Source organism: Lethenteron reissneri, unplaced genomic scaffold, assembly GCF_015708825.2.
Source record: "Lethenteron reissneri isolate LAM-NWPU_2019-01 unplaced genomic scaffold, ASM1570882v1 scaffold_1639, whole genome shotgun sequence".
NCBI classification, from domain to species: domain Eukaryota; kingdom Metazoa; phylum Chordata; class Hyperoartia; order Petromyzontiformes; family Petromyzontidae; genus Lethenteron; species Lethenteron reissneri.
In genome coordinates, this window is record NW_026891376.1 from 462433 (window position 1) to 468830 (window position 6398).

Consider the following 6398-nt stretch of genomic DNA (forward strand, 5'->3'; position numbering starts at 1 on the left):
CCCCACTGCCACTTCCGCTGGGGTCGAGTGGAGGCGGCGCGCGCTGTGCATTGTGGGTGGCGAGCGGCTGGTTTGGATTCCCGCTCACGGCCACCGTCAGTGGCGAGCGAAAGCTTCTGAAGCGGCGGCTCGCTGGGCCTCCTCTGCGTCGACTCAGCCTGAAGGTGAGAACCTCGCGCGGTGTGTCCACATCAGCAGTGGCGGCGGCGGTGGGAGGAGACAGAGGAGGCGCCTGGCCCACAGCCGTCACGTTCTGCGGAGTTCACGGCGCAGCTTCAAGCAGAGCTCGGCCCTGCTGCTGCTGAGATGCACTCCCAGACGGCCGCGTGGCTGGTGGGAATTACTGTTGTGGTTACATTATAGTTGTGGTTACAGTTGTTGGTCGTGGTTATTGTTGTGATTATAGTTGTGTGGTTGTTACTGTGGTGGTTGTGCAGGTGGTGGCACACGAGTTAACCCATAGCACCAGGGTCTAGCCCTCCTCTTGTACCGAGCCAGGCAGAGCAGTCGGCCCATGGCACCTGAGTCTGGCCCGTGACTTCCTCCTGCACTTAGCCTGGCACAGCCGTCAAACCATGGCACCTGGGTTATTGTGGTGACGTCACCGCCACGTCGTAGTGAATGTCGACTGTTAATGTGTGTTGGCTTGTGTGTGAGTGATGGTGAATGCGTGAGTATGATGGTGAGTATGATGGTGAGTGTGATGGTGAGTGTGTGGTGAGTGTATCATGGTTGGTGAGTAATACTGAGTGTGAGTTTGACTAAATATCTTCCCTCTCGCTGTCTCTGCTTTCCCCCCTAACTACCTCGCCTGGTATACAGGAGTTTGTAGGTTCGATCCCGACCCTGATGCCTGCTGTATATTTGGAGTTTGCGTGTCTCTGTCTCTCCCCGTGGTCGCGTGGATTTTTCTCCAGGTCCTCTGGTTTTTCTCTCCACATTAAGATACATTCGTTTAAAGTTTTGACTTAAAACTTTCGTGACTGCAGGAATTAATATTCTTGGTTCTTTCGGTAAAGTCACGTAAATAGAAAACAAAAACAAATCTATTTTTTAAGTTAAAAAATAAGATAAATTGAAAATAATAAAAGCAATTTATTCGATTTATTTGCATTACTCATTTTTTGGGGGGTTTTCTATTTACGTGACTTTACCGAAAGAACCAAGAATATGAATATTCGTTTAAAGTATTTGGCTGCTATAATTTACACGTGATGATGAGCCACTTCGTTGAGCTATTATTGGTGCCAAGTCGCTTCTGAATAAGTAATATTTAAAAGTACTTTGTTTTTTTAAACACGCTTTAATTAAATGAAATGTACCACGACTCCAGGAAGTGGCCCCGATGCTTGCCATAACGTAAGGGGCCCTGGTGATTTACAGCCAACGTCAGTTGAGCGTGGACAATTAGACCCAAGCTGAAACATCATAAAAATGAATGTTTAAAAATACTTTTTTTTATAGAATGTAGTTTTGTCATCAGTATGACATAAGTATACCAAGTTTGCAGTCGATACCACATTGGGAAGTGGGTTAAAATTGAGTTGCAAGATTTGAGGATACGACAACAACAGACAGAGTGAGTTAAATAAAAGCGCGTAATAAAAGAGATGTTTATCTCAGTGGACCTTACCTGGTGAAATGAAAATCGTTGAGATTTTAGTCTAGTTTTATCTCTCCTTCCCGAGCACAACAACAAGCAGGAGTAGTGGGAGGAGCATTCTCCACTAACGGCGCTTGTGCCAGGATATGTACACCACAGATATCCATCACATAGAGACCCAGAGAGTCATCACACATAGACCTATACACTCACTACGCACAGACCCTCAGACTCGCACAGAGGTCTAGTAGACTCACCACACAAACACATGGACTCACCACAGAGCCCCATAGACTCACCACAGCCCCATAGACTCACCCCACAGAGACCCATGGACTCACCCCACAGAGACCCATAGAGTTATACAAAAACGCATAGACTCATCACACAGAGAACCACCGATTCAAACAGACTCACAGAGAGACCCAAGGGCTCGCACGTGAATTTGTGGTGATTTAGTTGAAGGTGGAGGGGGGTTGCCTGCCCCTCGCACCCATCCAGAACTCCCTGTGGCCACTGGTGGCTGCGGGCGACGTGAGGTTCACAGCTGGTCAGGGTTGGCGCCCCCCCCCCCCCCAAAACGGCATCTCTCACAACCACCGCTGCATTATCGACCGTCACCATTCGCCAATAAGTGACAGTGACGTCACCACAGCGCCTGTGCCAGGCCAGGTGCACTTTGAAGCCACGTGAAGTGTCGAAGGCTCGCTGACCGGAGGTCCTGGAACAGACCCAGGTGCCATGGGTTGGCTGACTGAGATGACTGGCAGCACCACCTGTACCCCGTACTGTGCCAAATTGCTGCATATTTATCATCTGGTGTTCCGATCGTTGTTGTGAGTGTCACTCCTCCGTTGTTGTTGGAGGGCGAGTGTCGCCAACTGCCAAGTAGAAGCATCCTTCACGAGCCTCCCCGCAGAGGCCGATCTCGATACCACTGGTACCAGTCGTCGGCAAAGCCCACTCAGCTCCACATCCTCCCGTACCGCATCAGTCCACCTCCACTCCAGCCCATGCCGTGCCCGCCCAGCTCCCTCCATCCACCCATATACTCACTTACCGGCTTACTCACGCATTCACCCACTCATATCTGCTCACGCACCCACGCATGAAATTTTAAATGCAGGCTACGCAAAGCATCGTGATCAATTTACACCAAAATATACTCTCAACCACTTAAACCACATATTCGTAAATGATGCGCACCCTAATCAGCCACTATGGCTGCGTGCAGGGTGTTGTGATGTCACGTAGTACGACGTTTTTCTTGCTCCCCCCCCCCCCCCCCGTTATAACGCATTGTCTATCTATGGCCTCGTCACATTGGCCTTAATGGACGCGTGGTGATGGTGAAAGATGATTCGGCGGTGGATACTGAATTGCCGGAGCCCCATTTAACATTCAGGTGACACGGGGCACGGCACGTGAAGAACCTCTTATGTTCTGTAAGCAGACTTCTCTGCGTGGGATAGTTAACACCTCTTAATGCACAGACAACCGCCAACGCAGCCTCGCCTGCCGGAGGAGCTCGCTGATGATCGGACAGTGTTCAGATCTCTCAAGGATCTGTGAGCTACTCGCACACAAAGATCCCCGTGTAGCCTTTAACAGACTGTTGGGGCAAGTGCTTTATAACATCATCAAAGGGGCGCTGCAATACGATGCAATCAAAATCACCGATCAGAGATTTTCCCATATATGGTCTTTGTTGATTGTGAATCGATAGTAATTGTATTGATTCCACTCAGTCGATACAGCAGCAAGCTCAAAATGTCCGATTTTATCTGAAAATTTCTGCGTTTCACAGATCATACAAAGCAACGGTATCGATGCCTGGTTTGTATGTACTTTTTATTTAAAAAATCTTTTTTATTGTAGTCTATCAGACTTTTGTATTAAATCGCTCTGCAAAAAGTCATTTTGTATGCTAATAAATCAATGTTATGCTAATGCAAAATTTCATCATAGCCGCAACTCGGTTTACTCCGATGTGCAATGTCATCTTTATTTCGATCCTGTGAGTGTACAATTTTTTATTAAACTTCATTTACTGAGTGAATACAAGACCACTTATATGCTGATGTCCATTTTTATCATAGCTGTGATTCATTCAGCCATTCACTCACTCAGCCACAAACTCACTCAGCCACACACTCACTCAACGACTCACTCAACTACTCAGCCGCTCACTCACTCAGATATTCACTCACTCAACCACTCACTCACTCAATAATTAACTCAACCACTCAACCAATCATTCAACCACCCACTCACTCAATCACTCAACCATCACACTCTCACTCACTCAACCATTCACTCACTCAGCCACTCACTCAGCCACTCACTCAGTCACTCACTCAGTCACTCAACCACTCGCTCACTAAACCACTCGCTCATTCAACCGCTCGCTCACTCAACCATTCACTCACTCAACCACTTGCTTGCTCACTCAACCACTCACTTGCTCACTCAAGCACTCGCTCACTCAACCAATCACCCAACCACTCGCTCAACGATTCACTCAACCCCTCACCAAACCACTCACTCAACGACTCACCAGAATCCTCTCGGCTTGGGGACTCACTTAACCACTCACTTAACCATTCACTTAACCACTCACTAGAGCAACCACTCACTCACTTAATGACTTACTCAACCACTCAACCAATTACTTTCTCACTCACTCAGCCACTCACTCCTTCACTCAGCCACTCACCCTTTCACTCAGCCACTCACTCATTTAGCCACTCACTCAGCCACACACTCAACCACTCAGCCGCGCACTCACGAAGCTACTTACTCACGAAGCTACTTACTCACTCAACCACTCACTCACTTAATCACTTACTCAGCCACTCAACCATCACTCTTTAACTCACTCAACCATTCACTCAATCAGCCACACTCACTCAACGACTCACTAACTTAACCGCTCAGCCGCTCAGTTACTCTATCTCAATCACTCAACCACTCACTCATTCAACCATTCCCGAATTCATTCAACCAGTCACTCAACCATTATGTCGCTGGACGAGTCCCACCTTGATGGGTCTGCGACATTTCTTTCCAGAGTTATTGCCAAAAAACCACAAACATCCCAGAATCCTCTCGGTTTGGGGTCCAAATGTTGTCACTTATTATATCCCATGAGAAACATCGCATCGAATAAATGTGATTGGATTCTCCCCGCCTGGACGAGCAGAATTGAATATGTAAGCATCAGGGTTTGGATCAAACCTACAACCTCCTGTATACCGGGCGAAGTAGTGAACTCGTCACCCGGGTCGCCCTAATCCATTCCCGTATCTCTTCTTCTGTGTGTGTGCTACAGGCGGGTGTCTCAGATTGCCAGCACCATGTGATGGGAGCTCCAGGGCATGCTGCGTGCTCGCCAGGAGGGGCTGGGTAAGATGGCGTAGTCGCTGGAGCAGCTGCGGGCGCGGCACCGTCGCTCTCACCCTGGCGGAGTGCAGCAACACAGTGGAGCGGCACCAGCGGGACACTCTGGACAACGCAGCCAAGGTGCGCGCCAGCCACTCACTCACTCATCCACTCACTCACTCAGCCACACATACAACCACTCACTCATCCACTAACTTAAACCACTCACTCAACTACTCACTCAACCACTCACTCAACCATTCACTCAACCATCCACTTACTCAACCACTCAATCACTCACTCAGTCATTAACTTAACCACTCACTCAACCACACACTCATGCGCTTTAAACACTCACTCATTGGTTCAAACACTCACTCATTCAAATACTCATTCAACCACTCACTAATTCACTCAACCACTCACTCACTGAACCACTCACTCGCTCACTCAACCACCCGCTCGCTCACTGAACCAATCGCTCCATAAATCACTCATTCAGCCACTCACTCAACCATTCACTCACTCACTCACTCAGCCACTCACTCAACCAATCAATCACTCAATCATGAATTAAACCGCTCACTCACTCAACCCCTTACACATGGGCTCATCACCTGTGTCTCAACCATCTTACTGAGTAACATAACTCTTTTTTTAGAAGTGACCTGGCCACAAGTGATAGGTCAACAACGTGCCTTATGTGGAAATATATAGCAGCCAACTACTCTAAATGCCTGTTTCTAAATGTGTAGGGAAAATCCAGAGGACCAGAATAAAAATCCACTTGACCACGGAGAGAACATGCAAACTCCAAATACACAGGTGTCAGGGTTGGGATCTAACCGAAAACCTCCTGTATACCAGACGAGGTAGTTAACATTGTATCCGGGCAAGCCGTACATCGAGCTGGAGTGGACCATGCGGCCCATCCCTATCGCGTGAGTGGCTCCCACTGTTGTTATTGTGTTCATATGTGTGTGGTCTGCTTGTGTGTATGCGTGTGCCGCACTGCGCTATGAACCCAACATGACCAGGCTGTTGCCCCGCTCGCCCGACTCGTTGTGAGGCTTGCCCACCCCCCAGGGCGTTGTCGTGAAGATACCGCTGGGAGGAAGAATATCTCACAATACTGGAAGAGGTGAGGACTACACAGTGATTAACTGAGTGGGTCTGTGAGTGAGTTAGTGGATGAGTCGGTGGGTGAGTCGGTGGGTGAGTGGGTAGGTCAGTGGTTGAGGGAGTAGGTGAGTGAGTGTGTTAGAGAAGTGGGTGTGTTGAATGTGAGTGAATAGATGAGTGTGTGGAGCAGTGGATTGTTGAGTGAGTCGTTGGGTGAGTGAGTAGGTGGGTGTGGGTTAGAGATTGAGTGGGTGGTGGGTGATTGTGTGAATTAGTGGGTGGGTGGGTGAGT